The 19,746-nt window shown below is 45.3% G+C and overlaps 1 protein-coding gene across 7 annotated transcripts in view; it reads left to right on the forward strand.

Annotated features, from left to right (window-relative positions):
• Positions 1–19,746, forward strand: part of LOC116975312 (mitogen-activated protein kinase kinase kinase 13-like) — a 154,137-nt gene that overhangs the window by 50,901 nt on the left and 83,490 nt on the right. The window contains exon 1 of one of the 7 annotated variants that reach the window (XM_033024261.1): positions 214–337. The exons of 5 other annotated variants lie outside the window; for them this stretch is intronic. The gene's annotated coding sequence lies outside the window, so the exon portion shown is untranslated. Of the gene's footprint in view, positions 1–213; positions 338–1,773; positions 1,885–19,746 lie in introns of those variants that run through there. One more of the 7 variants, XM_033024259.1, reaches the window with a different exon arrangement.

Below are 19,746 nucleotides of genomic sequence, written 5' to 3' on the forward strand. Positions count from 1 at the left end.
AGAAGAATGAGAAATTGCTCATAAAGTCATGGACATTTCGTCATGTTGCTCTCCCTTTTTATGCTGAGTGGGATGATCTGTAACAAAACAGCACACACAAACTATAACCTTTGGAATGTGCTCTTCTATTTGTGTAAAACCGTTAGCACAAAGGTCATAGTGGTGACACTGTGGTCACAGCAAACATTTGAGGTTACTGCGACCACAAACGCGGTAAAGGAATAGCACGAACCACATGCCGCAAAGCAGAAAGGAAGTAGGCGCGCTCACCCCGTGCTGACCTCAATTAGGGTCCTCCCACCTGCAATGATGATCCGAATCGCTGCTCAGAATTCAGGTGAGATCTGTGTATATTTTGGAGAACATCCAAATGTTCTAATCATCTTAGGTACACAAAATTGCTGGGGAAACTCAGCGGGTGCAACAGCATCTATGGAGCAAAGGAAATAGGCGACGTTTCGGGCCGAAACCCTTCTTCAGACTGATGGGGGGTGGGGGGGGGGGAGAAGGAAGGAAAAGGGGAGGAGGAGGAGGAGCCCGAGGGCGGGCGGATGGGAGGGTGGGAGGAGACAGCTAGAGGGTTAAGGAAGGGGAGGAGACAGCAAGGGCTAGCAAAATTGGGAGAATTCAATGTTAATGCCATCCGGACGCAAGGTCCCCAGACGGAATATGAGGTGCTGTTCCTCCAATTTCCGCTGTTGCTCACTCTGGCAATGGAGGAGACCCAGGAGAGAGAGGTCGGATTGGGAATGGGAGGGGGAGTTCAGGTAGGTTATTGCGGACTGAGCGGAGGTGTTCGGCCCGAAACGTCGCCTATTTCCTTCGCTCCATAGATGCTGCTGCACCCGCTGAGTTTCCCCAGCAATTTTGTGTACCTTCGATATTCCAGCATCTGCAGTTCCTTTTTGAACACGTTCTAATCATCTTGTTTGCTGACCACCTGAGCCACCACCGTTAGTGAACAACATTTAGAGAGGCACAGTAGCACAGCCAGAAGAGCTGCTGTCATAATCCCAGAGATCCAGGGTTCAATCCTGACCACAGACCATGTTGGGGTGGAGTTTGCATGTTCTTTGTGATGCATGGGTTTCCTCTGGTTGCTCCAGTTACTTCCCACATCCCCAAAATATGCGTGGGTTAATTGGCCACTGTATGTTTACTCTAGTGTGTAGGTGATTGGTAAAATCTGTGGGGGGATGGGAGTCGATGGTGCTTTGGCGATAATAAAATGGGATTAGTGCAGGGTGGGTGTAAATGGGTTTCTTGATGGTCAATGCAGACTCTGGACAGAAGGGTCTGTAGACCATGCTGCTTGACTCTATAATGTTGGAAGCTGGTTGGAGTGTACTTAAGTTGCCCAGCTGATTAAAAAAATAATCCATCGTATTTCCAGGGTTCTGTCTGTCGGTACCACAACCCTCAGCCTGTGCTCCATGAGACGCACTGTCAAAGGTCATGTAGTGCCAGCACCTGGCACCCAGGGTACCGACAAGCTTGGAAACAGAGGGAGCTGCTCCTGATGAAGTGGAATTAAAGATCCCGATTCAGCCCAAGCGCAGCGTGCTGCACAGTTTACTCAGTAAACGCGTCCACTGCTTTCATTCTGGAGGAGCTGGCCTGCAGCTACACACATCCCCATTGGCTTGCCCCCGCCCTCTCCCCTCCCTCCCCTCACAGCTCACAGACCTGTGCCGAATTCTAAAACAGGCCAATTTACATCCATTCATGAATCGGTGACGTCAGCAACCTTCTGGGCTGTTTGCAGTGGGCTGCAAGATTGTGTGGGAGGATTTTTTTTTGTTTTAATCAGCAAGGCTTCTTTCTCTCCCGTCTTCCCTCGTGCTTAGAAACTGGGAATGAAAGGAAGGATGAGTTCCATTCAGAGTAAGTGATGGTTTTATTTGCCTACTCCTCTGCATCCTAGCTCGGTGTGTGGCTAAATTGTTTTATTTTTCTGGGCTCCGATGTTGCCATGATGTGAAGGACATGAATGCTACTACGCTGCTATCAGTGAGTGCAGAGAGCACTTAGGCCACAAGGAGCTGACTAGCAAAATGGTGCTGAACTGCTGGCCCAAAGAATATCTAGCAGCAGTTACGGTCAATGGTACAACCTCTTGGAGAAGGTTCTCCCTCCTCCTGCCTCCCAATGTTTCTCCTCTTCCCAGTATCCCTCCCTGCCTGCCCTTCTCTTTCCTCACCCTTATATTTATGTGTTTTAACTTTGGTTATAAATATCGTTCCACATTTAAAAATAGATCAACGCTGTCGTTTTGCCAGCATTGCCGAGAGTTGGGTTAATGTGGCAGTAGACAGCCTGTGTAGAGGGCCTGGAGCCGAGGTTGTATTACTGAGGTGCAGCAGCGGAGGTTTAAATATGGGTCTGATGTGCATTTGATTGTGATGGGGGAGGGGGGGGCGGATCGGCACAGACTGAGGAAGGGCCCTGGAGAGATGTGAGCAAACTGAGGGTATAGACTGTGAGATGTGGAAAGCTGTCTTTCTGTAGTTGTTCCAGTGTGTGTTTCTTTGAAGATAAGGTTGCCCTTTGACATGCGACATGTTACGAGAGGACACCGGCACAGCTGTGGAATAATGTCCCGTGACGAGGCTATTACTGATGTGACGCTTGACCTCTGGTTAATTGCTGCTCTGTCTCCCGCCTCAGCAGAACTGGGTTCTGGTTCCACAAAGTGTTAATCATTTCCGCAGAATTCGCTGACAGTTTTCACGTCACTCTTGGAGATGTTATGTTTAGTGCAGTTTTGCCGAAAGATGCTACCTTCTGGTGGGATCAGGATTGGCTCTTCTCTTGCATGTTTGAGCATTGCATTTAAGCAGCACAACACACTCAGAACTTCCCGCCAGAACATCATTTTATTTGTGATTCAGAATCTCTGACCTTGTGTTAATGGGTGTGATCAGCTCCAATAAGTCAGAGGGGAAAGTTGTCTATTAAGGGTATATGAAATCTTCAACTATGAAAGTAAAGTTTATATACTTTGCACTGCCTCATAAGGTGCTGTTATACTGTATATTCAGCCTGGTTCCATGCAAAGGGAAATATCACTTCAGACCAATTGTAATTATCATCCGGCCCAGTTCACCAACTGATCTTGGAATTGCAGAGAGGTAACTAAATTCCCGAGACTGGTACTCCCACCCTATTTACCCGGTGTAACTCCAAGATTTGAGCTCATGTGTGTGGATGAGTTTCCTTTCTCTCCTATTGGGAGCATGATCTCTTTGAGAAACCCTGCTAGGGTTAAGTTGCCCTCAGTACATACCCCAAATGTTAATTGTACGGCATGATAACGAACAGGTCAACTCCACCTGTGAGAGCATCAGAGACAGCTCTCATCCTATTCTCACCCGACTGGATCCCAGCATCAACATAAAATGCCCTCCCCTCCCTCAGCTCTTGTCTAATCCAGGTAACACGCCACAAACCTAGAATGGAAGTGGAGTACTGGATACCAGACAACCAGGAGTGTGGGATTACCATCCATGTGAACATTCAGGATGAGCCCCAATGGAATATGAATTATAAGCCATTCCACTGTAAATTGAGGGGACCCAGGGATTTCAACAAATCACAGAAATACCCTGTAGGATGTATACATGAATTTTCTCCCAGGAACCAAGACTGCAATCAGGGAAAGGATAAGCAGGAAAACACATTGTACCAAAGAGTGTACTACAGACTAGAGTTTGCACACCCTCAGAGCTGATCGCTTTCCTTGGCAGGGTTAGAATGAGTGATAGCTATTAGGGAATAGAGAAAACTAGACGGGGTGGGGGAGAAGGGCTTCAAATACAAAATCTTCAATTGCACCTGAGTTTACAGAATTATTCCACATAAATGTTCCTGTACAAAAGATGTTCGAATATTTTCTAAGGTATAATATATACCGCATTAACAACTACTGACTTGCGGAGAAGGAAGAATGATTTGCACCACAAATCTTCTGATGCCCCAAACAATTTGCAGTCATTTTGAAGTGCAGTCAATGTAGGGAAACACAGCAGGCAGACTGAAATTAAGGTAATTTCACCAATTCACAACCACACCTCTGCTACAGCCGCAGTCACTCAAGGCGTTCCCCAAGGCTCCGTACTCGGCCCCCTCCTCTTCATCATCTACATCCTCCCCCTTGGTCAGATACTCCGCCACTTCAATCTGGACTTCCACTGTTACGCTGATGACACCCAGATTTACCTTGGCACCAAATCCCCCCACAACCCCCCCCTCTCCCATATCAACTCCTGTTTGTCAGCTATAAAAACCTGGATGCAACATAATTTCCTCAAACTCAACAGCGATAAGACAGAATTCCTCCTCATAGGCTCCAAAGCCACACTCAGCAAAATCAATAACCCCACTCTCACCATCGACGGCACCACTGTCTCCCCATCTCCCCAGGCCCGCAACCTTGGCGTGATCTTTGATTCCACCCTCTCCCTTGAGCCTCACATCCGCCATGTCATTAAAACCTCCTTCTTTCATCTCCGCAACATCGCCAAACTCAGACCCTCTCTCACTCCGCCTGCTGCTGAAAGACTCATCCATGCCTTCATCTCCTCCCGACTGGACTATTGCAACTCACTTCTCCTTGGCATCAGCTCCACCTACATCAACCGACTCCAACTGGTCCAGAACGCAGCCGCCCGACTCATCACCCACACCAAATCCTGGCATCACATCACTCCAGTCCTCAAAAAACTTCACTGGCTTCCCATCTCCCACCGGATCACCTACAAAATCCTGGTCCTCACCTACAAAGCCCTCCACCATCTGGCCCCCACATATCTCATTGACCTCCTCTCCCCCTACCAACCCTCACGGTCCCTCAGATCCACATCAGCCGGTCTCCTCTCCATCCACAAGTCCAACCTCCGCAGTTTTGGGGACAGAGCCTTCTCCAGGGCAGCTCCCAGGCTCTGGAACTCCCTCCCCCAACTGATCCGCAATTCCGTGTCCCTCCCCATCTTCCAGTCCCGCCTCAAGACCCATCTCTTCACCTCTGCCTATCCTTAGCCCCACGTCCCCGTCCCTTTTCATCTGTGCATTAATTGCCTCATGCTGTGTTTTGTATTGAATTCTGTCTTTACTTTGTGTACTAGTCATGTCTCTACTATTTATTTCATTCCCCTTACATGTTTTTCCTATACATGCTCAATTTTTGTAAGGTGTCCTTGAGACTCTTGAAAGGCGCCCATAAATAAAATGTATTATTATTATTATTAATGATATTATGAGTAAATAACCGCTGTTTGGTATTGTTACTAGAGGGCTGCATTTTGGCCAGGGTACCAGAGCAATTTCTTCCTCAAGCTATGCAGTGGGATCATTATATCATGTTTCTGCACTGGAATTTGAACACCCTATCTTGTGGCACAGAAGTGAAACATACACCAACAAAGTCACGGCAAATAAGTTTGTCGCATTGTTAGAAGTCGGAGGCCGCACTCACTACCTCTCTGCAATTGCTAACCTGCTCCTCTAAGGCTTCTGCTTGTGCTCTCTTGGGAATCCAGATGGTGTCACTGACATAAATCCTGTGATCTGTCGGAAAGTTGCTGAGAAATCTCAGATTTCAGCTCAACAGAACTTGCAATGAAAATCGAGCATGCCTTCTGTATGTTCTGTGCAAGTTCTGTAACTGAGTATGGAAATGGACAGACATGTTAAAAACATCAGCATATCTCCGCTTAGATTAGTTCTAATTATTAATGTGTAGTAGCATTATACAATTATTCAGATGCCGAAATCTAAGCAACTTTCTTTAATATAGAAAGCTCAGTTCAGAGGTGATACAGGTAAAATACAAAAAAAACTAGACATTTCAGTTTCCTTATGACATTTCTTGTGAGGCATTTCAGCAACATTTGTGAGAGGTGACAAGTGAGATATGCCAATTTATAGACTGATCAAATTGTCAGTGAAGAAACTATGACTAATTAGCCAAATTACGGAGTCTCCTGATGTCCAGAATCCTGTTAAACGGTCTCTAACCTGTTATGCAGTCACACACCTATCCTTGCTTATTGTGCCATGGCAGACCTGTAATCAACAGTGCTCTATCTCAATGTACAGTGCCAGACCTGTCCACCAATATTATCCCACTGTACCGAATAGTGCCAGTTTTGTCTCACCAGTATCGTGCTTGTATTATACAGTGAAGAAACTGTCCCTATCAGAATTATACCCAGTGGTGTGCCGTGACTGACATACTCATCAGAGAGGGAAAAATTTGCAGAAACCGTGACAGAGATACAGTGGCTTGCAAACGTTTTCATACCCCTTGAACTTTTCCACATTTTGTCACGTTACAACCACAAACGTAAATGTATTTTATTGGGATTTTATGTGATAGACCAACACAAAGTGGTGCATAATTGTGAAGTGGAAGGAAAATGATACATGGTTTTCAAATTTTTTTACAAATAAAAAACTGAAAAGTGTGGCGTGCAAAAGTATTCAGCCCCCGAGTCAATACTTTGTAGAACCACCTTTCGCTGCAATTACAGCTGCAAGTCTTTTGGGGTATGTCTCTACCAGCTTTGCACATCTAGAGACTGAAATTTTTGCCCATTCTTCTTTGCAAAATAGCTCAAGCTCAGTCAGATTGGATGGAAAGCGTCTGTGAACAGCAATTTTCAAGTCTTGCCAGAGATTCTCAATTGGATTTAGGTCTGGACTTTGACTGGGCCATTCTAACACATGAATATGCTTTGATCTAAACCATTCCATTGTAGCTCTGGCTGTATGTTTAGGGTTGTTGTCCTGTTGGAAGGTGAACCTCCGCCCAGTCTCAAGTCTTTTGCAGACTCTAACAGGTTTTCTTCCAAGATTGCCCTGTATTTGGCTCCATCCATCTTCCCATCAACTCTGACCATGTCCCTGCTGAAGAAAAGCATCCCCACAGCATGATGCTGCCACCACCATGTTTCACAGTGGGGATGGTGTGTTCAGAATGATGTGCAGTGTTAGTTTTCGCCACACATAGCATTTTGCATTTAGGCCAAAAACTTCAATTTTGGTCTCATCTGACCAGAGCACCTTCCTCCACATGTTTGCTGTGTCCCCCACATGGCTTGTGGCAAACTGCAAACGGGACTTCTTATGGCTTTTTTTCAACAATGGCTTTCTTCTTGCCGCTCTTCCATAAAGGCCCGATTTGTGGAGTGCACGACTAATAGTTGTCCTGTGGACAGATTCTCCCACCTGAGCTGTGGATCTCTGCAGCTCCTCCAGAGTTACCATGGGCCTCTTGGCTGCTTCTCTGATCAATGCTCTCCTTGCCCGGCCTGTCAGTTTAGGTGGACGGCCATGTCTTGGTAGGTTTGCAGTTGTGCCATACTCTTTCCATTTTCGGATGATGGATTGAACAGTGCTCCGTGAGATGTTCAAAGCTTGGGATATTGTTTTATAACCTAACCCTGCTTTAAACTTCTCCACAACTTTATCCCTGACCTGTCTGGTGTGTTCCTTGGGCTTCATGATGCTGTTTGTTCACTAATGTTCTCTAACAAACCTCTGAGGCCTTCACAGAACAGCTGTATTTATACTGAGATTAGATTACACACAAGTGGACTCTATTTACTAATTAGGTGACTTCTGAAGGCAATTGGTTGCATTGGATTTTATTTAGGGGTATCAGAGTAAAGGGGGCTGAATACTTTTGCACGCCACACTTTTCAGTTTTTTATTTGTAAAAAAAATTGAAAACCATGTATCATTTTCCTTCCACTTCACAATTATGCGCCACTTTGTGTTGGTCTATCACATAAAATCCCAATAAAATACATTCACGTTTGTGGTTGTAACTTGACAAAATGTGGAAAAGTTCAAGGGGTATGAAAACTTTTGCAAGCCACTGTATATGGATCATTGTTAGATGTGGGTTAGGTGCCCGATGACTGGAGGATGGCTAATGTTGTGCCTCTATTTAATGGCTGCAAGGAAAGCTTGGGAATAATAAACCAATTAGCCTAACATTTATGGCAGGGAAGTTACTGGAGAGGATTCAGAGGGATTAAATATATATGCATTTAGAAAGTCAGAGGCTGATTAGGGATAGTCAATATGGTTTTGTACATGGGAGATTGAGTCTCATCAATTTGATTGAGTTTTTGATGAAATAACCAAGAAATCTAAATAGCGCAGGGTCATAGATGTTTGTATGGACTTCAGCAAGGCCTTTGATAAGGTTCAGCATGGTGGATGCTCCAGAAGGTTAGATCACATGACATTCGGGGAGATCAAACTGCCTGGAAACAGAATTGGCTTCATGGAAAGAAGCAGTGGTTGATGGTGGAAAGTTGTTTTTCAGATTGGAGGCTTGTGACTATCCGTGTGTCTCATGGATTGGTGCTGGGCCATTGCTGTTTGTGGTTTATATCATTGAATTACATGAGAATGTGCAAGCCATGATTCGTAAGTTTGGAGATGATTCTAAGGTAGGTGATATAGAGAGCGAGGATGGTTATCAAAAATTAGAAAAACAGTCTCGATCAAATGCCCAAGTGGGCAGAAGAATGGCTGATGGAGTTTAATGCAGATATGCTTAAGGTATTGTATTCTGGGATATCAAACCAGGGCAGGAGCTTCATGGGGCCCTGGGGTGTGTTGTAGAGTAGAAGGACCCAGAAGTACCGGTACACAGTTCCATGAAAGTGGTTTCACAGGTAGATAGGGTGGTAAAGAAGGATTTTGCTTCATTGGCCTTCATCAGTCAGAAGGTTGAGTGTAGAAATTGGGACAAAAAAAGCAAAGTGCTGGAGTAACTTAGTTGGTCGGGCAGCATTTCTGGAGAACATGAAGAGGTGATGTTTCAAGTTGGGACCTTTCTTCAGATGTCTTGTACAACTGTAACATAATGTTGCAAGTTCTTCATAAATTGAGACATTATGTTACAGTTGTGCAAGATATTGGTGAGAACCTATTTGGAATATTGTGTTCCATTTTATTCAACGTGCTATAGGAAGTATGTCATTAAGATAGAAAGAATATAGAGATGATATACGAGGATGTTGCCAGGATTCGAAGGCCTGAGGTATACAAATAGATTGGGCAAGCTTCGATTTTAATCCTTGGAGAGCAGGAGGCTAAGGGATGATCTTATGGAGATGTATTAAAACATGAGAGGGGATTGATAGGGAGAATGCACAGTCTTTTACCGGGGAACCAACAACCAGCAGATATAGATTTAAGGTGAGTACAGAAAGATTTTATAGGAATTTGAGGGGCCATATTTTTCATGGTGGATATATGGAATGAGCTGCCAGAGAGAGTAGTTGAGGCAGGAACAATAACACCATTTAAAAGATTCTTGGACAAGTACATGGTTAGGTTAGGAGAGATTTAGAGAGATGTGGACCAAATGCTGGCAAATGGGACAAGCTTAGATCGGGCATCTTGGTTAAATGGACGAGGTGAGCTGAAGGTGTATTTTTATGCTCTGAGACTCCAAACCCTGTAGACGTTCTGCACCATCTAGGCCAAAGCAGGACATTTGCATGGTTCTCCATCCACCACCCTAAACAGTCGTTCCCTCATCGTTGGAGCATTGCGGCTGCAATAAGTACCAGCTACAAAGTGCATTGAAGTTTCTCATCCCGACTACTTCTCCAGAACATCCATCACAGAGAAGGACAAGGGCATCTACAGGTTTCCCTTCAAATCACACACCATTCCAACTTGGAAATATATCAGTGACAATCTAAATCCCAGAAACTTCCTCCTGAATAACACCTTCACCAGAGCGACCGCAGCTGTTCAAGATGATAGCTCATTACTAACTTGGTGATATGCAATAAATGCCTATCTTGCCATTAATGCCTGCATCCTGAGATACAGAAGTTGAAAGAGGGAGGGGAAAGGTCAGGGAGGGGAAAAGTCTGGGATGTTCAGAGAGTGCTGGAATTAGATGCTGGAAATGAATTTGATGAAAATATTCAACTTCAAGGTGAGTCGAGTAAGTAATTGGAGATTCCATCTTCTCACCTTCAGTATGCTATACTCCCGAATTCAGAATTGGGTATGGGGCTATATTTTAACAGCGAAATAGTGGTGTTAATGGGATAACTCTTTCAAAAACCTCAAGTTGTGTTTATTGCTATTTGCACAAGTACACGGAGGTGCAGGTACAATAAAAATCTTGGTAGCAGTGACAAGCGGACATGACCCAGATGGTGAGGATTCTTGGTGAAGGATTCATGATAGATGCCACCTTCTTGAGACATTGGCTCGTAGATGCTATGATGGTGGGGAGGTATGTGCTCATTATTAACTGGGCAGAGTCCACCATTCTGTACAACCTCTTGCGTTCCTGTGAGTTTGATTTGTTGCACCCGGACACGATGTAACCAGTCAGGATACTGTCGACATTGTATCTGTAGAAAGTTTGTAAGAGTATTTGGTGACATGCTAAATCTCTTTAAAACTTATAACAAAGTAGAGGTGCTGCCTCTACTTCTTCATGAAAGAATGATCACGTGCCCTCATCTGTTGGTGTATAATATGATCTGAGACTTTGTTTAGATGTCAGTTCCTTGAATTGTGAGAAGGAAATGAGAGGAGGTAGCCCTGCAAATTGGGAGCCATAGAAGCAACTGGCATTAATAATGTATTCTTGACCTTTCACCAGATGCTCTCACTCTGAATTACGTTGAGAAGGAGGAGCACTTGTACTGTTGGCTTAATAAGAAAGGAAATTCAGCTGTGATAATGATGTTGGATGTTGTTGTTTCCTTTTTGTGCATGCTAAAAATAAAGCACCTTTGCTGACCCAAGGACATCACAAAGTGCCTGACAACCATTGAGTATTTTTGAAGTGTACCCACTATTATAATGTTTGAAATATATAAACCCAGTGTACATGGCACAGTCCCAGAAACAACAATGTGACAATTATCCAATCACTTTTGTTGAGGATAAAATGTTGGCCGGAGATGTGTGGAAGATATCTTTGCTCTTTTTTGAAATAGTGGTGTGGGATGTTTTATGTCCGTGCAGGGTCTCAGTTAAACATCTCACCTGAAATGTGCCATCTTGGATGGTGTTGCAATCTCTCATATTCAGTTCTACTTGCTCTGACCTTTGAGGCAGGCACCACAGGCCGCGCTGCAGGTCACTGAGCAGGATGCCTGGATCAAGGCCCAACTCCAGCTCCTCACTTCACAACGTGGAGGGGCAGTAGCTGGGCGACGGGGAGAAGAGCAGATGAGGAGGCTGGGTGCTGCAGAAAAATAGCTTTTGAAGGGGAGGAAAGATGAAGTCGGGTGGGTTAGTGGGTAGATGCACAGAAGGAGGGTGGGCTAGAGCACAGGGAGAGGAAGGGTAGAGGTGGGAGGTGGGGAACCAGCCAGGTTGTAGAAAGAGGAGGGAAGAAGGGTATGAACTGGAGGAGATGGGAGCGTGTGGGGCAGGCGTGCAGTCGTGTGTGGGGCAGGAGGGGTATTGGAGGTCTGTGCAGGAGGGGGGCAGGAGCGGTGGGGTATTGGGTAGGGAGATGTTGGGGAATTGGGGCAGGATGGGGGTGTTGGGAGATTAGGGCAGGCGGAGTTGTGAGCATTATGGCAGCAGGGGGTGGGGTGTTAGGGCAGGCGGTGTGGGTATTGGGCATTATACCAGGAGGGGGTATTGGGGCAGGAGGTGTGGGTGTTGGGCATTATAGCAGGGGGTGGGGTGTTGGGGCAGGAGGTGTGGGTGTTGGGCATTATAGCAGGAGGGGGGTATTGGGCATTATAGCAGGAGGGGGGTATTGGGGCAGGGGGTGGGGGTGTTGGGCATTATAGCAGGAGGGGTTATTGGGCATTATAGCAGGAGGGGGGTACTGGGGCAGGAGGGGGGTATTGGGGAAGGAGGGGGGTATTGGGCATTATAGCAGGAGGGGGTATTGGGGCAGGAGGGGGGTATTGGGGCAGGGGGTGGGGGTGTTGGGCATTATAGCAGGAAGGGGTATTGGGGCAGGAGGGGGGTATTGGGGCAGGAGAGGGGTATTGGGGCAGGGGGTGGGGGTGTTGGGCATTATAGCAGGAGGGGGGTATTGGGGCAGGAGGGGGTATTGGGGCAGGGGGTGGGTGTTGGGCATTATAGCAGGAGGGGGTATTGGGCATTATAGCAGGAGGGGGGTATTGGGGCAGGAGGGGGGTATTGGGGCAGGGGGTGGGTATTGGGCATTATAGCAGGAGGGGGGTATTGGGGCAGGGGGTGGGTGTTGGGGCAGGGGGTGGGGGTGTTGGGGCAGGGGGTGGGGGTATTGGGGCAGGGGGTGGGGGTATTGGAGCAGGGGGTGGGGGTATTGGGCATTATAACAGTGGGAAACAAGGGTCCTATAGCAAGGATCTTTGGTGGGAAAGAGCGTGGTTGAGGCGGGGCCGTCAACAGCCAATCAGATCGGTTATTTTTGGCCAAAGAGGCGCTGCCGCGGAAGTGTCTGACGTCATCTTGCGTTTGACGTTCGCGCCGGACGTGACACGTTACGTAGCGCGCTGACATTGGCTGCTGATCGTCACGTGCGCCCCGCGGTGACGAGGGAGGGGGAGGGGGGGGGGGCGTGTCGTCCCGTCCCCGTGCATCACATCCGGCTCAGTGACCCTGGGGGCGGGTCTACAGCCAGTGGGGCCACCGGGTAATGGGGCAATGGTCGACAGCCAGTGATACCAGAGGAAAGGGCTAGGTCCAGTCTACACCCTGGGGAATGGGCTGCAGCCAGTGAGGCCAGGGGAACAGGCTATGGCCAGTGGCTCACCGAGGGGACGGGCTGTCGAGGCACCAGCTCTTTCGAGGTTTAGTTGCTCTAGTGGTTTCAGTAGATTATGGCGAGAGATTTAAAGAGGTGTTCATTCAGGGGCTGCATTTTCTCCGTGGTGGATATATGGGAAGAACTGCCACATGGAAGTAGTAGAGGTGGATACAATTAGAGAGGTAGACCAATGGGAAATATTTAGAGAGATGTGAACTGAGCATGGGTAGATTGGACTAACCCAGGTAGATGTCCTGGTTGACATAGATAATTTGGGTCAGTGGGCCTATGTTTACATGCACCTCTTCTATTCTCTAATCCGATGAGGCCTCCTGTAATGTAGGCTAGGTGACCATTTCATTGAAAACTTGCTTTTGGACCTCCAAGGCCTGCCTGGATCTGCCTGTTGTTAACCATTTTAACTCCCATTCCTATACTGACCTTTCTGTCCTGGGCCTCGTCCATTGCCAGAGCGAGGCCACATGCAAACTGAAGGAACAGCACCTCGTATTCCACTTGGGTAGTTTACAACTACTTAATCCTCCAATTTTAGATAACCTCCATCTAACCCCCGATCCAATTAAAAGTAGAAACCAGAAAATAATCTAGAACAAAACAGATGACAATACCATGGATTTCAAAGGGGAAATCTTGACTAAACACTTTGAATTGTTTGTAACGGTGACAAAATAAAAGATGAGAATAAATCATGACATACTATTTATCTTGATTTTCTAAAAGTCTTTGATAATCGACATGAATAAAATCATGTGTTGGGAGTGAATGGAAAAGTGAGAAAACAGAACTAGTGTGAATGGGTGATCAATGGTCGGCATTGACCTGGTGTGCCGAAGGAACTGTTTCAATGCTATATCTCTAAACTAAATAACAATATTCTAAATGCTACTACTTGCCTTGTTTTTTCTTCTTTTCAAGGAGGGATTTGAAATGTTGGGAAGTATTGCTTGCTCCAGTTTGCACCACATTTCCAGGTGATGATTTCTAAAATGATTTAGAGGCACTGAAAAGGTGCTGCAAAATATTACAAAAATTGGTTCATGCAATGGGGCGGCACGGTGGCGCAGCGGTGGAGTTGCTGTCTTACAGCGCCAAAGACCCCGACTCAATCCTGACTAGGAGTGCTTGTCTGTACGGAGTTTGTAGGTTCCCCCCGTGACCTGCATGGGTTTCCAGCGTGTGCTCCGGTTTCCTCTCACACTCCAAAGACGTACAAGTTTGTAAGTTAATTAGTACTGGTATAATTATAAATCGACCCTAGTGTGTGTAGGATAGTGTTGATGTGCGGAGATCGCTGGTCGGCGTGGACTCGGTGGGCCAAAAGGCTTGTTTCCGCGCTGCATCTCTAAACTAAACTAAATCTGGTTTTACGTGTCATTTTCTCCACCACATATCTTGAGTTCCATATTCTCAGCATTCAAGTAAACAAGTTTCTCCTGAATCAATATTGTATTTATTAATGATTATATTTACAATACCTAGGTGTGGTTGTGCCCACTAGTGTAAACCTGTGTAGTGTCCATGCTGTTAAGTTCTTCAGTGTTGCGCACTTGTAACAGTTTCCGCACCATGTCCAATTAAATTATTCTGTCCTAGAATGCTAGATTTGGCTTTGGTTCCACTGGGTCAGTGACTCTCACAAGCTGATGTTCTTGAATGATTTAGGTTTAAGAACTTGCTGATGTATGATGTCCTCAGAAACGCTTGTGTCAGTCATGACAGGCCACTGTATGAGGTGGTAAATGGCTCTGAGCTTAAATGAAGTTGCACCTTCAGTGCCATCTAGAGGGTATAAATGAAAATAGGCACAGAAGGAGCCCAGAAGGTTCCCTTGAACCTTTTCCACATTGCTTGGTCACAGCAGATCAGTATCTTGGTTCTACCTACCAAATGCCTATGTCTTTTGCTTTGGATACCTGCTTACAATCAACCTGCAACCCACATATCGTAACTATGAATATCTGTATTACATCTGACCTACTAAATGTCAAATTTGGGCTGAGTTGAACTTGTGCCAGAGTTTAACTTTATACCAGATCCAGTAAGAATTTTTTTTAAGTCAGCCAATGCAATTGCTGTTTTTCCATGTAAAATGAAAATTTATTTTCAGCCACTCTGCAGAGTTGGCAAAGGTGACACAGAATACTTGGAAATGCTGCAGCAAATATTTTGGCAGAGACTTCTGGAAATGCATCGTTTGTCTGGCTTGGTAGAGATTGATACTGCAGGGAGCATGTGATGTACTTTGTAGGCACTTACCTTTGGTTGTATAATCATTCTGTTTCATAGTTCTGCATCGGTTATTATTTAGATTCCTATTTCCACTTTGCATATTTTGAAGTGGTTGAGGTACTCACCCGTGGGCTCCCATTAACCTCGTGCACTTTGTCTCAGTGGTTGTTTTTCATGTGTGATTACTGTGAATACAGTGTCCTTGCAGCTCAAATCATCCTCTTTGCACCCAATTATTGGATATTTAATATTTTAATTGACTCACCTGGATCACCTATGTTTTGAAACTCAAGGGATACCGGTCTTTTAGAATGTAACATTTGAAGTTCCAGTGGCATTCTAGGGAATTTAACCTCCAAGGACATCTGTCCTGCGTTTTTATGTAAAATCTAAATAGCATCGTAGACCACCAAAGACGGTTTCACCTTGGAGCTTTATTCTCAGATTTATCCAGTTCTGAGTTTAATGAAGATTCCAGTAGCAAAATAACATTGTGGCTAGATTGTGCAGCAGATTGTCTCCCACGGCTTAGAGACAAAACCACTCCATTTCCTCTGTGTCACAATAAAAGCCATATCTTAATACATAAGGACAACAGATGGTCATTAGGTTCCCTTAGTTTGAATCATGTCCAATTACAGCTTGTTCTATATCCTTTAATAGTTTTACTGAACAACGGTCTGACATATGAGTTTTGAAGTCTTGGTAGGTTTCTTTGGGGTGTGTGTCCAAATTTCTACTTGAAGTGTTTCCTAACATCATCCCCCAATTGCTCTAATTTTAATCTGAAGACACTTTGATGTGTTTTCCCCCAGCAGAGGAAACAATTTCTCCATAGCCATCCTCTCAAATCCTTTAATCATCTTAATTACAGCATCTTAATAATCTAAACTCAAGTGGATGCATGTTCAGCATTTGCTATCCATCCTCATAAACAAAGAGATTTTGTCCTTCATGTGCATAATTTAAAAAAAACCACCATCATAGTAGGGGAATTTCTTGAGTGCTGTGGGAATCCGGACTGGAATGTGTTGTGAAAATGGGACCAAAAGTGCAAATCTGTCAATATGTGCAAAATCTTCTCAGCCAAAGATAGACACAAAAAGCTGGAGTAAGGGTCTCGACCTGAAACGTCACCCATTCCTTCTCTCCAGAGATGCTGCCTGTCCCGCTGAGTTACTCCAGCTTTTTCTGTCCATCTGCAGTTCCTACACTATCTTCTCAGCCTGCTGGCTATGCACTTAATCCAGATCACCACCACCCCTGGCAACGCGTTCCACTCTCTGTAAAAATACTTCTTTAAACTTTTCCCCTCTGACCTTAAATCTACACCCTCAAGTATTTGACATTTCTATCCAAAAAAATGATTCTGATCATCTACCCTAACAATGCCTCATAATTTTATAAACTTCTATTAGGTCTCCACTCAGTCTCTGACGCTCCAGAAAAAACAATCCAAGTTCATCCAACCTCTATCTATAGCTAATAGCCTCTAATCCAGGCAGCATCCTGGTAAACCATTTCTGCGCCTTCTCCAAATTTTCCACATCTTTCCGGTATGGAATGACTGCCGCTCATGGATGGTCAGCTTGGAAGAGAAAATCTGTAGAAGATTTTGTCAATTTGAAAGGGAGGGTTGTGTTAAAACTGTTTAGAAGATGGGACCCTATTGCAGTGTTTCAATGAAATGTGTGGATCAGTTCTTGAACTCTGGAATCCATCCCAGACCAGCCTTTCCTTCATAGTACCTGCATTACAACGGAGAAACGGTATTTAATTGTTAAGAGGCTTGGCAAATACTGAGGTAATGAAAAGTGCCACTGGCATAAAAGGCTGTTTGATAAAACCTTTTGATCATTGGAATCAGAGATTCAGATTATCTCCTTGCATGGATTCTGATATGATATGAACACTGATATTGGCTGCTGGTATAGTTGTGTTTTAGTTTACACTCCTTTCTTCACCACCTGGTTTTAGATTACAGTCGCCTTACTGCAATCTGATTGTCCATTATCCCTGACAGACAAGCAGCAGATCAGGTTGCCCCAGGCTGCAGTAATGGACTGACAAGAAGTTTGACTTTACACTGATTTCCCAGTGTACTGCAGTGTGAAATTTCAGCTAGGCCATCACCACACTCCCCTTCAGGGCTCCCAACCTTTTTTGTCCCATTTACCCCTGGCAACTTTAATAGCACACAACAATGCTATTTCACTTCTTTATGAACAACTAATGATGAACAGATATACCAGAACCAAACCCAGTCAGTCAATGAGAAAAAATATGTACAAATCCAGAATCAACAAATTTACCCCCTGGGTAGGTGAGTTTACCCCAGGTTGGGAAGCCTTGCCTTAGATTATCCCACCCCCTTCTAAAACCTATTCCTCTTGAAAGGATTTTCCTTTCCTGTCGAAAACATTGATGAATGCAAGACAGAGCTGTGGGTATTTTACACACTGAACATGAGCAGTGAGTTGGGGGAAATCCCACTGATTGCAGCTCGGAATAGGTGAGAATTTTGTTTTATTTGCAGTCAGAGACTCTTTGGAACACAATCTTTTTTGTATGTTCAGGAATGTACCAAGTACAAGTGAATTCATGGATCAGCTTTCTGCAGAAGCTCTTTCCCACAGATCTCTCCCACAACCCCATTTGATACCCAAGCATAAAGGTTATTTTGACTTGGAGAGTTGTAATTCCTTAGGAGCCCCCTTCCTTAAAGGGCAGTGAAAGCATTTGCCCACATTAGACTTGTCACCTTCCATGCTTGCCTATTCAAATGCCTGACTAAATGTCTTTTAAATGTAATAACTGTATCACCATCTCCTCTGCAATGAGTTCCAGACATCAAACACTGCGTGCAAAAAAAAAGTAACCCTCATAGAAACATAGAAAATAGGTGCAGAAGTAGGCCATTCGGCCCTTCGAGCTAGCACCGCCATTCAATATAATCATGGCTGATCATCCAAAATCAGTACCCAGTTCCGGCTTTCTCCCCATATTCCTTGATTCTCTTAGCCCTAAGAGCTAAATCTAACAATCTCTTGAACACATCCAGTGAATTGGCCTCCACGGCGTTCTGTGGCAGAGAATTCCACAGATTCACAAGTCTGGGTGAAAAAGTTTTAAATCATCTCAGTCCTTATTCTTAAAATGTGACCCCTGGTTCAGGACTCCCCCAATATCGGGAACATTTTTCCTGCATCTACCCTGTCCAATTCTCTAAGAATGTAATATGTTTCTATAAGATCCTCTCTCACCCTTCTAAATTCCAGCTAACACAAGCCCAGTCGAACCATTCTTTCATCATATGTCAGTCCCGCCATCCCAGGAATTAACCTGGAGAACCTGCGCTGCACTCCCTCAACACAATAATGTCCTTCCTCAAATTAGACCAACATTGCACACAATACGCCAGGTGTGGTCTCACTAGGGCCCTGTACAACCGCAGTAGGACCTCTTTGCTCCTAAACTCAAATCCTCTCGCAATGAAGGCTAACATGTCATTAGCTTTCTTCACTGCCTGCTGTATCTACATGCTTACTTTCAGTGACTGATGCACAAGCACACCCAGGTCTCGTTGCACCTCCCCTTCTCCTAATCTGACACCATTCCGATAATCTGCCTTGCTGTTCTTGCCATCAAAGTGGATAACCTCACATTTATCCACATTATACTGCATCTGCCATGCATCTGCCCACTCGCCCAACCTATCCAAGTCACCCTGCAGCCTCTTAGCATCCTCCTCGCAGCTCACATTGCCACCCAGCTTTGTGTCATCCGCAAACTTAAGGACCTGTCCCACTTGGACGACCTAATCCACGAGTTTAGAAGACCCTAGACGAGTTGAAAAAAATGTCACGGTCGTGTTGACTCGCCGAAGTAAAAGACCTCCTACGACTATGTCTACGACCTCCTACGACTATGTCTACGACCTCCAACGACCCCCCTCGACCTCAGTCTTCCACACCTAAGACCAACTACGACTAGCTACGAGTGGAAAATGATCACAGATAAAATGATGTCATGTTTGCATTTTTTTCCTCGGGCCAGTTACCGACCTACGACTGACTACCTACAGCTACCATCACAACCTACTACGACCCACCTACGAGAAAAAAATATCGATTTTTTTCCATGCCGACCTTTTTTACTCGTGGGCATTTTTCATCAGGCTGGAAAAAACGCCGCAACCTACTTGAGGCCACGAGTACGCGGAGACCACTCACGAGCATGAGGAAGAGTTACGAAGACCTCCTACCACCTCGTGGTGACCATGCAGCGAGTATGAGTCGAGGGCAAACTCGGCAGAGGGCGCCAATTAGGTTGTGAAAGTGGTACAGGGGCTTTAGAGATGTTACATTCAATTCCCTCGTCTAAATCGTTAATATGTATTGTAAACAACTGGGGTCCCAGCACCGAGCCTTGCGGCACCCCACTAATCACTGCCTGCCATTCTGAAAAGGACCTGTCAATTCCTCCTCTTTGCTTCTTGTCAGCCAACCAGTTCTCTATCCATGTCAATACCCTATCCCCAATACCATGTGCTCTAATTTTGCACACTAATCTCAGATCCCTTTTAAGAGGGCTTCCAATCAAACGATCCTTCCACAACTACCCTTTGCCTGCTTCCAGCAAATTATCAAGTTTGCATTCAATTAGCCAGCATGCCTTGGATCCCGTGTGCCTTAACCTTCTGGACCAGCCAGGTGGGACCTGGTCAAATGCCTTACTAAAGTCCA

This window comes from Amblyraja radiata, chromosome 7 (assembly GCF_010909765.2).
Source record: "Amblyraja radiata isolate CabotCenter1 chromosome 7, sAmbRad1.1.pri, whole genome shotgun sequence".
Classification (NCBI taxonomy): domain Eukaryota; kingdom Metazoa; phylum Chordata; class Chondrichthyes; order Rajiformes; family Rajidae; genus Amblyraja; species Amblyraja radiata.